General features: G+C 37.2%; 1 protein-coding gene and 1 pseudogene across 2 annotated transcripts in view; one reads left to right on the top strand and one right to left on the bottom strand.

Annotated features, from left to right (window-relative positions):
* The window catches only part of LOC108634446 (protocadherin-11 X-linked), a gene marked incomplete at its 5' end in the record, with an annotated part of 732,405 nt that overhangs the window by 209,906 nt on the left and 504,693 nt on the right, over positions 1-17,806 (top strand). The window lies entirely within an intron of this gene.
* LOC102186008 lies at positions 11,714-13,008 on the bottom strand (annotated as a pseudogene). Its single transcript, XR_001297613.2, has one exon. The product of XR_001297613.2 is annotated as a UAP56-interacting factor pseudogene (transcript).

Genomic DNA, 17,806 nt, shown 5'->3' with positions numbered 1-17,806 from the left:
CTATCAATAATTACTGAGACATGGTTAAGGAATAGACAAAGCAACAAGAGATGATACTCCCAGACAAATGGAGATCCGGTAATGGTCTACAGTATCAAACTCTCATGTATAATGATTTTTGAAGTTTGAGGTTTATGAGAGCAGCTCATTATGTATTTCAAACAAAGCTCTATTTTGCTCTTGTTCTTTCATCGACTGGAGTAGTAAGCACTGCATGTGAAATTGTGCCCAAGGGAATCCATGTCTACCAGTTGGTTAACCTTGTGACATTCCACTAAAAAGCTCTAGGTTTTTTTGAAGTGCATAATTCATGAATCTCTCTGATTGTTTAGCTTTAATCAGCACTTGAATAAATTGAGTTGCTATCATATTAATGCCAGTTGTAATGCTTTAGTGAGGCTTTTGCTTTTTATTTTCTACAGTCGATTAAGTGGTTCAGGGATTTCTAGTTCTTAAAACAGGAATTCAGTTTAGAAGGCTGCAGAGTTATGAATCCAACAGTGATAGCAGAAGCGTGTGAAGTACATCCCTACAACTGTTTGCATATTTCATTCAAACTCCCAGATTAGGTTGCTGGTATAGATTTGTTCTCAGACTTCTTGTCTTCTCTGTTGTCAGATATGTCTATCTTTGCATTTTTCAGCTCTATACATGATTATTCCCGAATCTAGGTAGGTTGATGTGGTTATGTAATTGCCCAATATGACAGCAGGCAAGGAAATGTAATTTATATCCTTCAGGACCTGACAAGGTAATGCACTGAAAACATCGGTCTTTCTCTGCTGCTGCTGCTGCTGCTAAGTCGCTTCAGTCATGTCCAACTCTGTGCGACCCCATAGACGACAGCCCACCAGTTTCCCCATCCCTGGGATTCTCCAGGCAAGAACGCTGGAGTGGGTTGCCATTTCCTTCTCCAATGCATGAAAGTGAAAAGTGAAAGTGAAGTCGCTCAGTCGTGTCCAACTCTTAGCGACTCCATGGACTGTACCCCATCAGGTTCCTCCATCCATGGGATTTTCCAGACAAGAGTACTGGAGTGGGGTGCCATTGCCTTCTCCGCAGTCTTTTTCTAAGGAGTACAAATGGAGATAGTAGTGATCTCTATAGATATGGAGAAATGCGACTCTTGCGTGCCAAGTGCCTAGGTATTCATCTTCACATTTTGAAGAGTGAGAAGAAGAATCTATTTGAAATTGTGCTTTAATGACTAGGTATCATTTCACTGTTTTTCTTTTTCAGCATAATTTGCACATTTTAAACCAGGTAACTATTATAGCAAAAAGAAAACATTTTAATTATGAGATGCTATATACTGTTTGAACTAAAGAAGAAAGTTATTACCATATCAATACGAATTGGGCCATGTTTGAATAGATCATTTAAGACTCAGACAAATGGGTCCCACAGTGGTAGTAAGAATTTCCTCAGTGAAACTGCACGTATGCTTGGGACAAAGACATCTCCCCAGCACTGTGCAAAGCAAATAGGCGCGGGCATTTCCTATGATTTTGCGCCTGACCACTGTCCCTTCTAGAAGCTCATTAATGTGTGCCCAGCCCTTCAACTGTAGATTCTTTAGGGATACTTCTGTATGGAAAGCAGTAGCCTTGGAAAATTAGTTGCAGATTGCCACCAAGCATGCTGTGTCTAGTGATGCCAAAAGGGGGCATAGGATATCCTCTGATTTATCAGAGAAAGCAACTCAATTTTCCAGTGTCTCAGCATTTGTGTGTGTGTGTGTGTGTGTGTGTGTGTGTGTGTGTGTGTTAGTTGCTCAGTCGTATCTGACTCTTTGTGAACCCCATGGACTGTAGCCCACCAGGCTCCTCTGTCCATGGAATTCTCCAGGCAAGAACACTGGAGTGGGTTGCCATGCCCTTCTCCAGGGAACCTTCCATACCCAGGGAGCGAACCCAGGTCTCCTGCATTGCAGGCAGATTCTTTACCATTTCAGCTACCTGGGAAGTCCATCAGCATTTGTAGGACAAATATATGGTGATATGAAAGTGATTAACTCTAAAAATTTTAAAACTCATTTTGGTCCAAAACATTAAAATGTTTGCATTCCTCATTTAGTTAGGCTATTATTGGTATGTCATTTAATAAACATTTGCTTACACTCATGCCTTATTTTTGTCCTAAATATCCTTGTTTTTATTAAACATAAATTATGTTTGAAATTTTTATTCATGAAGCTTTATTCTTTTCCACTTATTTATATTTTGCTCTTCAAAATACTCATCGTAGTGTTTTGGTTAACATCCCACATATACTGGTTTAAATAACTGAAAAAATGGACAAAAACATTTTGTCAAACCTTTTGTTTGAAAAATATTTGTAATAAATACATAAACAGGGATAAATTTAGCAATCATTATTGAATCTATTGGAAGTAGGTATTTAAAATAAAAATTTCAATTTGAATCATCATCCCTTGTTTAAAAAATCCTCTGAGGCCCTATGATATGCATGTGTAACTCAATTTAATTGCTTATATGTAACTTTGAGGGTATCAAGGTACATTTGAATAGTAGCTCCCTTGTTTCTCTTTTCCTTCTAAAGCAATAGACTTTCAGACTGTGGAAGTGATTTCAGATGGTCTCGGCCTGCAGGAGGTTGAAACAAGATTTTGGTTCCCTGGTCAGAGACTGAAGTCAAGCCACGGCAGTGGCTAGTGACAAGGCCCTGGCCCATCAGCTTTGTAGAAATGAATTTTTACAAAGAGACAGAAAATAGTGAAACAAGTAAAGTGTTTATTAAAAAGAAAAAGAGTACGTGTGAATAGACACAAGCAGACCCAACCACACAGAGTCACACCCTCATGGTAGTCTGAAGCATTTATATTGCACAATTTCCTCTGGTTTCCTCTGGTCAATCATTTTGTTTTCCCTTCTCTGAGTCTGTATTTGGCTTTATTCAGGGTCCTCCCCAGTGTGCAAGGGCAATTTTTAGCCAGATAGAGTCTAGTGAACAGGCTTATGGGTAGGTCGACATCACTTTCTATGCAATGGAGCCCCCTCCCTTTTTGAAATTTTTGCACATGTGTAGTTGCGAAGGTCTCCTTGACCTTGAGAATGAGAAATATGTGGCCTCTTTATCGTTCATTTGCCCAGGGCTCAGCTCCTCTCTTGGCCCTTGCCATTGCTGTTATCTTATCTTAAAGTGTCCACCAGAGGCAAAAGCTTACTATTTACCTTGTTCTTGTTATTTCTTTACCCATGGAAAAGAAATGCAAAAAAGCAACATGGCTGTCTGGGGAGGCCTTACAAGTAGCTGTGAAAAGAAGAGAAGCAAAAAGCCAAGGAGAAAAGGAAATATATAAGCATCTGAAAGTAGAGTTCCAAAGAATAGCAAGAAGAGATAAGAAAGCCTTCTTCAGCACACAATGTAAAGAAACAGAGGAAAAGAACAGAACAGGAAAGACTAGAGATCTCTTCAAGAAAATTAGAGATACCAAGGGAATATTTCATGCAAAGATGGACTCAATAAAGGACAAAAATGGTCTGGACCTAACAGAAGCAGAAGCTATTAAGAAGAGATGGTAAGAATACACAGAAGAACTGTACAAAAAAGATCTTCACAACCCGGATAATCACAATGGTGTGATCACTCATCTAGAGCCAGACATCTTGCAATGTGAAGTCAAGTGGGCCTTAGAAAGCATCACCACAAACAAAGCTAGTGGAGGTGATGGAATTCCAGTTGAGCTATTTCAAATCCTGAGAGATGAAGCTGTGAAAGTGCTGCACTCAATATGTCAAAAAATTTGGAAAACTCAGCAGTGGCCACAGGACTGAAAAAGGTCAGTTTTCATTCCAATCGCAAAGAAAGGCAATGCCAAAGAATGCTCAAACTACTGCACAATTGCACTCATCTCACATGCTAGTAAAGTAATGCTCAAAATTCTCCAAGCCAGGCTTCAGCAATACGTGAACCGTGAACTTCCTGATGTTCAAGCTGGTTTTAGAAAAGGCAGAGGAACCAGAGATCAAATTTCCAACACCCGCTGGATCATGGAAAAAGCAAGAGAGTTCCAGAAAAACATCTATTTCTACTTTATTGACTATGCCAAAGCCTTTGACTGTGTGGATCACAATAAACTGGAAGATTCTGAAAGAGATGGGAATACCAGACCACCTGACCTGCCCCTTGAGAAATCTGTATGCAGGTCAGGAAGCAACAGTTAGAACTGGACATGGAACAACAGACTGGTTCCAAATAGGAAAAGGAGTATGTCAAGGCTGTATATTGTCACCCTGCTTATTTAACTTATACGCAGAGCATATCATGAGAAACGCTGGACTGGAAGAAACACAAGCTGGAATCAAGATTGCCGGGAGAAATATCAATAACCTCAGATATGCAGACGACACCACCCATATGGCAGAAAGTGAAGAGGAACTAAAAAGCCTCTTGAGGAAAGTGAAAGAGGAGAGTGAAAAAGTTGGCTAAAGCTCAACATTCAGAAAACGAAGATCATGGCATCCGGTTCCATCACTTCATGGGAAATAGATGGGGAAACAGTAGAAACGGTGTCAGACTTTATTTTTGGGGCTCCAAAATCACTGCAGATGGTGACTGCAGCCATGAAATTCAAAGACACTTATTCCTTGGAAGAAAAGTTATGACCAACCTAGATAGCATGTTCAAAAGCAGAGACATTACTTTGCCGACTAATGTCTGTCTAGTCAAGGCTATGGTTTTTCCTGTGATCATGTATGGATGTGAGAGTTGGACTGTGAAAGGGCTGAGTGCCGAAGAATTGATGCTTTTGAACTGTGGTGTTGGAGAAGACTCTTGAGAGACCCTTGGACTGCAAGGAGATCCAACCAGTCCATTCTGAAGGAGATCAACCCTGGGATTTCTTTGGAAGGAATGATGCTAAAGCTGAAACTCCAGTCCTTTGGTCACCTCATGTGAAGAGTTGACTCATTGGAAAAGACTTTGATGCTGGGAGGGATTGGGGGCAGGAGGAGAAGGGGACGACCCAGGATGAGATGGCTGAATAGCATCACTGACTCGATGGACGTGAGTCTGAGTGAACTCCGGGAGTTGGTGATGGACAGGGAGGCCTGGTGTACTGTGATTCATGGGGTCGCAAAGAGTCGGACCCGACTGAGCGACTGAACTGAACTGAACTGAACTGAGCTGTTATTTCTATCAGGAGGTGTAAAGAGGAGGCTGGCTGTAAGTGTCTAATCTGGCGCCCATCTATCTCCTGCTTCAGAGATAAGTCTTATTTCTTTCTCATTTTATACCCAGAGACAATTTGAGACTCCTAACTTCCAACTGCTCTATCATCTCCATTACTCAGCTGTCTGCAAACTGGATGATCATACTTTCCAATTTTCTTAGCCGCTAGTAATTCAGCATTACACTAATTCAGACCAGTTTGATTTTGCCAACAGAATTCATCAAGACAATGTGCTGTGCCTTCATGAGTACTTCCTCGCTTTAGAAAGAAAAAAAAAAAAGTAATTACTGCTTTAAAAAATATGCCTGGAGAGAGTATCACAATAATTGCTAAAATCAAGAGATTAAAAATTAAAAATTCCTTTGTTTTAATTGCTTGCAATGGCATACACACAAAAACACATATACATTATTATCAACACAAATACATTAAAAGTACTTTTTTCAAGAAGAAAACATTTTCATTACAGTGTATATGGTAACATTTTGTTTCACCTAGTGAGCATAGATTAACAACAGAATTCTGTGGGAGATCTCATTCTAAAGAAAATGCAAGGTCAAATCCTAAATTTCTGTACTTGAAAGTCATTCAATTTATATCTTTTCAATCCTCATACCCCCATGGCATTTTTGCCACAGAAATACCTAGGTTGCCATTAATGTTTTGTTAAAAGCTAATGCATTTGCTCCCCCAATATCCACTACTTGTCAGGCTTTCTCTGTATTTTATATCTTTGCTTCTTTGATTGACTTTTTGTTCTCTGGTTACTTTTATGAAGTGTTGTACTATGTCTTCAGAATTCAATTCTTAATACATGATATGCTTTTATTCTCCAATAACAATTTATTTATTTCAGAATATTTTAGATTGTTGTCTAGAAGTATGTATCCCCCCTAAAGTTATGCTTTTACTTTGTATTTGATAAAAATAAAAAAGATTTCATTCTGGAAATAGTGTGGCAGTGTTTGCAGTATTTCTCATCTAGAAGTAACTTCTTTTTCATGTAGTGGTCTCTATGAAGTGACGTGAAGTGAAGTCGTTCAGTCGTGTCCGTCTCTTTGCGACCCCATGGACTCTAGCCTACCAGGCTCCTCTGTCCATGGGATTTTCCAGGCAATAGTCCTGGAGTGGATTGCCATTTCCTTCTCCAGGGGATCTTCCCAACCCAGGGATTGAACCCGGGTCTCCTGCATTGTAGGCAGACGCTTTACTGTCTGAGCCACCAGGGAAGTCAAATTAAGTCCAATTCAAAGTTTAAAACCATGAGAAATCCTAATCGAGTTATTACTTGTCAGTTCCTCATATTGAAGTTTGAAAATTAAAAGATCCATAATATTAAAAGTTGTGCCATTTAAAACTTGTGCCCTGCACTTCAACAGTAGTCACTTTGTGCTTCCTAGTAATTAAATTTGTACACATTGAGAAATTGCTTTTGGATATTGACAAGCCAGATATTTCTACATTGGGAAATCTCCCTGTTCCCTAGAAAATCTTGGAAATTTTCTTCAAATGGCAACAGTGTTGACTCAGATTTGCTTTTGACTATTCAATTTCCTGGACAAAGAGGATCATTGAATGATTTTATGCAACCATTAAGCATATTTTTGTTGGGAAAAAAAAAAAGCTAACGTGTTTTACATTGTTGGCAAATTCTTGAAAGCAATGCAACAATTAAAACTTATAAATTTACAAATAACAGAAATAGTCACCAACAAGTCACTGCTTGATCACAGTGGGCATCAAGAACAAGGAATTTTCCTTATATATACAAGGTGAATTTAAATTTTTCATATGTTCAACAATAGAAGTCACTTGCTAGATCAATCTTTATCCAAGTTTAATATAACCAGGGGAACATTACCTGATTCACATATGGAAGAAGTAGAGATCCATTCTGAATTATATATATATATTCACTATTTTGAGCTAAGATAACACGGCACTTTGAAGATATTACATCTCCTTGATCTCACAGAGACTATCTGAGAAGATTGAATGAGCAACTACGCTTACATATAGCTGAGAGGGCCCAGGGCAGTGTCTGTGTGTGTGTGTAGTTTAGATGAAAATTTGAGTGAAGTTGGAATTAACATGGGAATTAAACTTAATAGATCTGCCAAACACAAGCCGATCACTATTAGACAGAGATGTTCATCTTGTGATAATATTTTAATTAATAAGAAGGTGTAAAATATTGATAATGTTATTTCAATCTGCCTTTAATTTTATTTATTTTCTCCTCTCAGATTAGAAAGCAAAATTTAAAAAGTCCTCAGGGAAAAAGTAAAGAAATACATTTCACTAAACAGTTCCCCCAACGCTAACAAATTTTCTTTTTACTTCTTCCTAAGCCTTTTACTTCTATAATGATAGTGTATATTCGTGAGAAAAATTTATTATTTAGCAGAATTGACACTGTTAATATACAAGTTATAGATTAAGATTCTATTAGCTAAAAGAGTGTTAAGTAGAACTACACAGAATTTCTAGACATGAATCTTTATTTTGCTTGTGCTCTCTTTCTTTCTTTATATATACGTGTATGATATTTGCATATGAATGCATATTTAAACATATATTTTATATTATATATTCATAGTTAAATACATTTTATTTATAGTCAATTATATCAGTCCTAAAACACAGATGTTTAAGAAAAAATTAATAAAACTTATGCTGTCTCATTGATCCTAAGGATTTATTTATTTTTCCTCGTTGAACTAGCATTTTCTGAGTGACACTAATGAAACTAGTGAAAAATTACATTTTATGCTATGAAGGTATGTGATCCAAAATTGAGCACAGGAACAAATTTAGGTGGATTTAGACTTAATTCTAAATATAATTAAGTTCTTAGTAAGTGTGTTTCTAAGGTATGACACATAGAACTAATAAGATAAATGATTGTGATATAATGCATCTTTATTTTGATTTTGCTTTTAGTAAATATTAAAACCCCTTATTTAAATAAAAATGTAGTTGGCCATTTAAACCAAAAAGCAAAGCTGAAACATCATGTTTGAATTTGCTCATATTTTTCTTCCTTTGGGGCACTAGCTAGAACCTTATCCATGTTAAAAGCACACGCACAATTCTGAAAATGTTCTTAGGAATGCCAAATTCAACTGAGCAGGCTGTGTTTGTCCAATGAAGCTCCAAATGCCCTCTTGTATTTAATCATTGCAAATACATAAGGATCTGCGTGCTCCTAAAAGCTTAACACCAAGCCATATTGGCCACATCAAGGAAACTACTACCTTGTAATTCATATCTATTTTAGAGAAACATATCTAAAAACTGCTCTCATACTTTAATCACTTTTTTGTTCTTGGATTTCTTTCTCATTTCTGTTTGAGTTGTTCATTCACAACTTGGTTCAATAAGTACTTTGTATTGTTATTAATTCCATGTGTACAGCTGTTTAGAAACTTTCACAGAAAGTCTGTATTTGTTTGGAAATGAATCCAATTAAGAAATATGAATGACATATCTTTCCAGCTTGGCAGAAAATGTGAGAGAAATTATTGCCTAAAGGTTATTGCTGTGTCTTCTTTACAGTCTGTTCCCTTCAAACTTTGTGGCAGTAAATGCCGAAGAACCTCATGTATCAAACTTATAGCAAGCTGTGAGCCAGGTGTCTTCAACTGCAGGCCATATACTGAGCTAGATTAATCATTTTAATCTTTTGAATACAATTCCCACAAATTGAGTAACCTTAATCTAAGTAAAGCTATGGTTGCTAAATTCTTTATTCTCTCCCTTCTGAATTCTGTTACACTTTCAGCCTGCAATAACCATAGGAAAAAAAAAAAAAAGGCAGTTGTTGCTTTTTTTTTTCCCATAGAAGAAAGGCAATATGTGTTTTGAGTAAATTGAGACTGTTAGCACCTTGCGAACAGGAGCCAGAGTGACATTTTTATACAAAACTCAATCATTTAGTCTATTGCTGTCTCTTACTGTCACTCAGTAAAGATCTGCTTATATTCACATGCTAAAAAATTTTCCATCATTTGGTACTATCTTTGATAGTCATCAAAACCAATTGCAATATGCACTATGGTATGGTATGCTGTTTAGGTGAAAAGAAGAGGTCTTCTCTGTAATTTCTCTGAAAACCAGAATCAAGATATAAGGAGCAAAAATGAATGATGACCGAACTCAACAGTTCAGTTCAGTGCAGTAGCTCAGTCGTGTCCGACTCTTTGCGACCCCATGAATCGCAGCACGCCAGGTCTCCCTGTCCATCACCATCTCCCGGAGTTCACTCAGACTCACGTCCATCGAGTCCGTGATGCCATCCAGCCATCTCATCCTCTGTCGTCCCCTTCTCCTCCTGCCCCCAATCCCTCCCAGCATCAGAGTCTTTTCCAATGAGTCAACTCTTCGCATGAGGTGGCCAAAGGACTGGAGTTTCAGCTTTAGCATCATTCCTTCCAAAGAAATCCCAGGGTTGATCTCCTTCAGAATGGACTGGTTGGATCTCCTTGCAGTCCAAGGGACTCTCAGGTGTCTTCTTCAACACCACAGTTCAAAAGCATCAATTCTTTGGTGTTCAGCCTTCTTCACAGTCCAACGCTCACATCCATACGTGACCACTGGAAAAACCATTAGCCTTGACTAGACGGAACTTAGTCGGCAAAGTAATGTCTCTGCTTTTGAATATACTATCTAGGTTGGTCATAACTTTTCTTCCAAGGAGTAAGCGTCTTTTAATTTCATGGGTGCAGTCACCATCTGCAGTGATTTTGGAGCCCCCAAAAATAAAGTTTAACACTGTCTCAACTGTTTCCCCATCTATTTCCCATGAAGTGATGGAACCGGATGCCATGATCTTCGTTTTCTTTCTTTCTTTTTTTTTTTTTCATGAAGAGCAAAAGTTTAATATACTAAAGACATTTTGTTTGATGCACTTAATATCAATATTTGGAAGGATTTTTTAAGATTTAAAAAGAAGGCATTAATAATAGCTCTGTACAATAATATTTAAAAGAACAAGAAAATGAAAACATCTTTATACCATATTTTCACAAACTGCTCTAAAGACAGCAAACTCGTGCTCAGTCGCTTTTCCTTTGTTTTAAAATAAGTTATTAATAATTCTAAACCAGTCTAAAATGTATTGTTCATGAATCAAATCTAAGTATTCATACTTGCAAAAATGTTTTGCAATGAGTCCTTGGCCTACAGAGAGACTGGAGTTTACTTTCAAATTGTATGACTGGCTTCGAATAATCCCTTATCTGTAGACTTACAAGCAAAATACCAGATATTAAGAATCAGATTTAATTCTTTGGTATAAGCATGAAACTCTTATTGATAGCTTTCCGTGGCTAGCATAACCAAGTAACCAAAGGACCATGTGAAACAACAATGAAGTCTAGTATACCCTGCAACGCAGGTAGGAGCCATAACAATGTTTTGTGTTTTAACAGGGAAAATCAACACAAATAACACACTGAAGGGAAAACTAACACCTACTTAGAGGTTTTAACATTACAGCAAATCAAAAAGTTAAGCTTCAAAATGACCAAACTCGTAACCTGCAGTTTTAATATTTTGCTGCGTTTTGGTATTATGTCATAACTTAAAGTTTACAACCATCTGAGGACTTTCAGCACTAGCTTGGCACAACAAATTAACGCCTCCTAACCCTCCAGAGTATGAGGAGGGGCAATCCTTTTCTCACCACAAATGCCTGAACTTTACACAAGAAATCAGAAGCAAAGGTACAGAACAAGGTCATAATAATGTTAACTCTATTATAATTTTATACTTTTTATCTTGGGACATATACATTTTTTTAAGAGCTGTATGTATACTGTTCAACTTAGTAAACTTAAAATTTAACTTTTCCAAATAAGAAGTCCAAAACTTTATGGCTAATTTTCCTATCAAAATATCTATGGAACTCAATCCATTTTAATTATAATTATTCTAAATATCATCTGAAGAATACTTTGTGTACACTAGACTCAAAACTACACTAAATCCAAACAGTATATCTATGACCTAGGTTTTAAAGTCTTCATCTCAGTTACCATCTTACACCTGCTACTTTCTCTCCACACAAATTACCAGATTTTTACTCTGCACTTTCCTCCAATTAGGCTCTATCAGATAACTCTGTAAACACCCATTTACAGCCTTTAAACACCAACATTTTAAACAGAAGCTAATGCCCGGAGTCACATTTCTTATTTTAAGAAAGTTCAGCATTAAAGATTTACAACTCTGGAGGATTAAACTAATGTTATTTGAAAAATGAACGAAGTTCCAGATATCCCCATAAATCTTAAACTCCCAAACTGAAATTCTAATAATTTTTTATATCCCTAATGAAGAAAAGTCAACTGCACTTATTACACCAACACTATTAAAGTATAAGTGACAGCAACAAAGGGAGCTATTTCAAATCTTGAAGATCAAGATTTACAATGGGAAGGTGTAAAAAATGGGCAAAGGTGATGGGATCCTAAATACCACTATCGTAAAATAATCAATTTCTATCTTTCCACATTCTTTCTGCTGCATGAGGAATCAAAAAAGTCAAATAGAGAATTGTTCTGTCTGGGCCAACCATGAAATCTTTAAGAACATATAGGTATATTCCCTGTTATTCTTTCACGGCAGTATTTATACATGTTTAAAAAAAAACTTCAAAAATAAAAATGAGTTATTTAGCCTTGTGAATATTTTGAAATAAAGTTTCTTGAATTTCTGTGATGAGCTCTTCAAGCAATTAAATTTTTAAGAGTCATCACTGAAAAGTTCCTTTGACATGGGATCTATCCCACGGTTACAAAGCAGCTTCCTCCTTTGTTGAAAGTGAGAGTGGCTCTTTGTTCCTTCAGGATCCCAAATCGCTCATTCAAAGTCATCCCAGTCTGTTTTCCAACACTGTTTATGTTAAATTGTAGGGGGACACCTTTAGGAACTTTCTTTACATCAGATTGATCCCGTTTTGTCAAGAATGAGGGCACAGCAGTACGAATTAATCGTGGTTTCTGAGTTACTGGGCACTGCACCGCTCCTGGATTATCAATGGATACAGTCAAAATTCCTCCATTTGTGGTGGAAGTTCGCCATTGACGAGTTCTCTTTGCTACTACATCGTCTAGCAGTTGTTCTGAGTTCAACTGGGCCTGAACCTTCAGGCCTCTTCTGAAAAGAAAAGTTGCCTGATGAGTGTCTTTCTGATGACTTAATTTATTTCCACTCCTGGTAAAATTATTTGAAATGTTATTTTTTCTATTTAACTGGTTAGGTCTCTTGAGAGCGGCAACTGGTTTTCTCTGCACTTCATTTTGTCTCAGAAGGTTTGCCTTCCTTTTTAATGCTGGAAAATATCGTTCTATATTCTTGTCACTTAGAGGCGGTCGATTCATAGGACTAATTCCTTTTCGAATTCCAGTTGCTTTCCTAGCTGCAAGGCCAGTGATAACTCCATAAGGACGTCTCTTCCCAGGCATCACTCTTCCTCTACGGCTCAGACTATTCTTACCAAAACCAGAATTTTGTTCAATACCCCATCTTACTCTCATCCTGAATTGCCTGGCACCACTTTGCTGAAGTCTTCTATTTAATCTCGGGAAATTCTGCTTCTTTCCTTCCTTTCGATTCAATTTGATGATATCATCCAAAGACATATCAATTTTGTCCAGGTTTTCATTGCTGCGGCTTTCGGCAGCGCAGGCGGCGGGGTTGCGGTGGCTCCCATTAACCGGGTACTAAACCGGTTCATGGCTGGAGACGTGGAGCTGGAACAGTCAGACGAGAAGGCCAGAGGCTGAGGCCTGCCACCTCCCACTCACGCACGCAGACCGATCTTCGTTTTCTGAATGTTGAGCTTTAAGCCAACTTTTTCACTCTCCTCTTCCACTTTCATCAAGAGGCTTTTTAGCTCCTCTTCGCTTTCTGCCATAAGGGTGGTGTCATCTGCATATCTGAGGTTATTGATATTTCTCCCTGCAATCTTGATTCCAGCTTGTGTTTCTTCCAGTCCAGCGTTTCTCATTATGTACTCTGCGTATAAGTTAAATAAGCAGGGTGACAATATACAGCCTTGACGTACTCCTTTTCCTATTTGGAACCATGATCCAGCAGATGTTGGCAATTTGATCTCTGGTTCCTCTACCTTTTCTAAAACCAGCTTGAACATCAGGGAGTTCATGGTTCACGTATTGCTGAAGCCTGGCTTGGAGAATTTTGAGCATTACTTTACTAGTGTGTGAGATGAGTGCAATTGTGAGGTAGTTTGAGCATTCTTTGGCATTGCCTTTGTTTGGGATTGGAATGAAAACTGACTGTTTCCAGTCCTGTGGCCACTGCTGAGTTTTCCAAATTTACTGGCATATTAAGTGCAGCACTTTCACAGCATCATCTTTCAGAATTTGAAATAGCTCAACTGGAATTCCATCACTTCCACTAGCTTTGTTCGTAGTGATGCTTTCTAAGGCCCACTTGACTTCACACTCCAAGATGTCTGGCTCTAGATTAGTGATCACATCATCAGGATTATCTGGGTTGTGAAGATCTTTTTTGTACAGTTCTTCCGTGTATTCTTGGCACCTCTTCTTAATATCCTCTGCTTCTGTTAGGTCCAGACCATTTCTGTCCTTTATTGAGCCCATCTTTGCATGAAATGTTCCCTTGGTATCTCTAATTTTCTTGAAGAGATCTCTAGTCTTTCCCATTCTGTTGTTTTCCTCTATTTCTTTATGCAAGTTACCCAAGTCTTTGTCCCAACCAGTAACGCTGAAGAAACTGAAGTTGAACGGTTTTATGAAGACCTACAAGATATTTTAGAACTAACACCCAAAAAAGATGTCCTCTTCATTATAGGGGACTGGAATGCAAAAGTAGGAAGTCAAGAAACACCTGGAGTAACAGGCAAATTTGGCCTTGGAATGCAGAATGAAGCAGGGCAAAGACTAATAGAGTTTTGCCAAGAAAATGCACTGGTCATAGCAAACACCCTCTTCCAACAACACAAGAGAAGACTCTACACATGGACACCACCAGATGGTCAACATTGAAATCAGATTGATTATATTCTTTGCAGCCAAAGATGGAGAAGCTCTATACAGTCAACAAAAACAAGACCAGGAGCTGACTGTGGCTCAGATCATGAACTCCTTATTACCAAATTCAGACTTAAATTGAAGAAAGTAGGGAAAACCGCTAGACCATTCAGGTATGACCTCAATCAAATCCCTTATGATTATACAGTAGAAATGAGAAATAGATTTAAGGGTCTAGATCTGATAGATAGAGTGCCTGATGAACTATGGAATGAGATTTGTGATATTGTACAGGAGACAGGGATCAAGACCATCCCCATGGAAAAGAAATGCAAAAAAGCAAAATGGCTCTCTGGGGAGGCCTTACAAATAGCTGTGAAAAGAAGAGAGGTGAAAAGCAAAGGAGAAAAGGAAAGATATAAGCATCTGAATGCAGAGTTCCAAAGAATGGCAAGAAGAGATAAGAAAGCCTTCTTCAGTGACCAATGCAAAGAAATAGAGGAAAACAACAGAATGGAAGACTGAACTCAACAGATTAATTCAAATTATGTTTAAATCAAATATGTTTTTGAAACATTTCTACCATATTGTCAGGACTACCATTTACATCATTTAGTAGATTATATATTCTGCAACTTTCCCTTTTTTCAGGTGTTTAATGTCTTATAATTTAGTTTCTTGGTGTTTAAATAAATAGTGTATTTGAATGGTTCAAAAAATCAAAACCATGAAACAAGGTACACACCTAGAAACCTTACTTCCATTAACAGTCCCCATTTATTCTGCTTATCCTTGTCTCTCTAAGCAATCACTATGTTTTCTTATGTGTGTTTCAAAGTTTTTTTATGTAGATATAAGCAGTTTCATAGTATCTATCCTATTTGTTATATACAGTCCCTAATAGATGGATACAAGGATTTAACTACAATCTTAAAATGGTAAAGAGTGATGTAATAAATAACATTGCACAGACATCATTCATGCATATTTCCAGAAGTGAGGTCATTGGGTCAAGTGAAGTTTAAAAATCAACTTATCTAGTTCTAGAAAAGTGTTACTATTGTTTTGGGGAATAATATAAGGAGAATAATCAGCTTTATGGTTTGGAGCCTTCTTACAAGATTACAGCCATGTATTTTCCCTTGTTCCATTTTAAAGTTTTATACTGAAGTATTTTAAAGTTTTTTTTCTTATTACCACTACACAATTTCAGTTGTATTTATATGTTCCTACTGTAAATGGGAGTCCCAGGTGGCTCTAGTGATAAAGAACCTGCCTGCCAATGCAGGAGACATAAGAGATGTAAGTTTAATCCCTGGGTGGGGAAGATCCCCTGGAGGAGGGCATAGCAACCCACTCCAGTATTCTAGCCTGGAGAGTCCCATGGATATAGAAGCTTGGCAGGTTACAGTCCATAGGGTTGCAAAGAGTTGAACACGACTGAAGTGACTTACCATGCATGCATGCACTGTAAATGTCCTTGCAGTCTTAGAAAAATAATTTCTGTGAATGTAAAAAATATAAGGATAATTGAGCAAAATTGGTAGTAGCACACAGTATAATTTTTATCAAATATGTGCTAATCCAAATACTTTATTTGCATTAATATTTAATGAACAATTATTTCTCTTGCTAAGTTTATGCTACCGTGGTAAAGGCCTAGGAATTCTTCAAATACTTGCTGATTAATATATTATCATAAAACTTTTCAAATTGGAGAAAATCAAAAAAGCCTTATTATTGTTTAGTGATTTGTCTCTTTAAATAGAGTCAAATAATGAATTAATTCTATAGTTAACATCATTTACACTTTCCAAGTTGTTCACTAGGATTTAGCTGTGTGACACCCAGTTAATGGGATCCAGTGCCTAAATCTCCATGAGCAGCTTGGAAATATAACATGTCTCTGAGGCAGTAATGTCATAGCTGCTGCATTTTTTATAGATGTCTGTATTCACTTCAGTTCATATATGTATATACATAATAGCAATATTAAGCACTTTTCATCACTACTAACTTGTTAAGTCTAACATCTTTAAATAGAGAATAAATAATTTTATCTTTGTTTTAACAGAAGGACAGTAAATTACTGAGACCAAGTAATTCACAATACTGTAAGAAAAGGTGGCTATTTGAACTGAACTGCTGTTGGATGTAGGTAGAGACTAAGTCAGAAGTAAAAACGTGAAGCAGAAAACTAGCACAAGAATTTTTCAGGTAGTAGCATTACTTGATCTCAACTACCTAGCTCACATGCTAGCCTGGCTATCCTTGTATCTGCTGAGCTTAACTGGTCACTTTCTTTTATTTCTTTCTCAGCTCCTGCTGTATAATGACTCAAGCTCACCCCAGTTTCTAGAATGGTATTGCAAAATTTAAAAATATTTTTTAAAAGTGTGTGGTTTCATATGATAAACTAAAATTTTAACTACTTTTTGTTGTTGGTCAGAACAAACTGCTTTCCACAAAAAATTGGAAGCCAGGTAGTTTTAGTATAACATTTTAGGAGAAGGGTGAGGAATGGCAGCCCAAAGAAGAGCTATGAAGGCAAAGCTTAATTAAGATATGGAATAGCTGAAGTGTAGTATTTAGATAGAATATTGTATCACCAGATTTTAAAAGTTTAACTTCTTTGAGATAGTAACCTTTACAATATACATAGAAAATCACCAATTGGATTAATTTATCAAGATTATTTGTTAGTTTGCAAAGTGTTTTTGTGTGTGAATAATATGAACTGATAAAGAGAAAATATAATTGTGATTACTCGGAAGCAGAGTTCTTTGACAAGTCAAATGCGTAAAAATTATTTAATAATAAAGTCTTGGCTGTCGCTTAACCTTGTCAGCATCAGACAGTCCAAGATGTGTCTCTGAAAAGACACCAGATACAAAGCATAGATTTTCTCAAAATGTCTGCAAAAGTATGAAAGGACGTATATTACAACTTAGTTCTCTAGTTTTTCCTTTTTTTTTAAATTAAAGTGCTGCAATGACAGTACACTGGAGAGTGTATTCAATCAAGCCGGACTTGGAATTCACTCAGAAGAATTTAACAATATGATAAGAAATGGAATTTAGTATTTTCAAGTGTGACTGCCTGGGAAGACACTGTATTTTCAATCAGCATGCATCAGTTTTGAATATTAAGAAAGGAACTGAAGCAAATATTCAGCAGAGGCTTAGAAAAATGCAAAACACTATTATCCTGTGGTTACTTTTCTGCTGCATTGAGTCTTACTTTCCACATTTCAATATGATTAAAAAAACTTTCCCTCAATCTATCAATTCTTGCCTGGAAAATCCCATGGATGGGGGAGCCTGGTATGCTGCAGTCCATGGGGTGGCTAAGAGTCAGACACAGCTGGGCGACTTCCCTTTCACTTTTCACTTTCATACATTGGAGAAGGAAATGGAAACCCACTCCAGTGTTCTTGCTTGGAGAATCCCAGGGATGGGGGAGCTTGGTGGGCTGCCATCTATGGGGTCACACAGAATTGGACACAACTGAAGTGTCTGGCAATCTATCAATATAAGGTTTCACCACTGTGGTATGAATAAAATGTAGAGTATTCTTTTTTCCATTCTGACAT

The sequence above is a fragment of the Capra hircus genome (assembly GCF_001704415.2).
Source record: "Capra hircus breed San Clemente chromosome X unlocalized genomic scaffold, ASM170441v1, whole genome shotgun sequence".
In the NCBI taxonomy this organism is placed as follows: Eukaryota; Metazoa; Chordata; class Mammalia; order Artiodactyla; family Bovidae; genus Capra; species Capra hircus.
The sequence above is the reverse complement of the archived record's forward strand: the minus strand, read 5'-3'. Positions and strand labels throughout refer to the sequence as shown.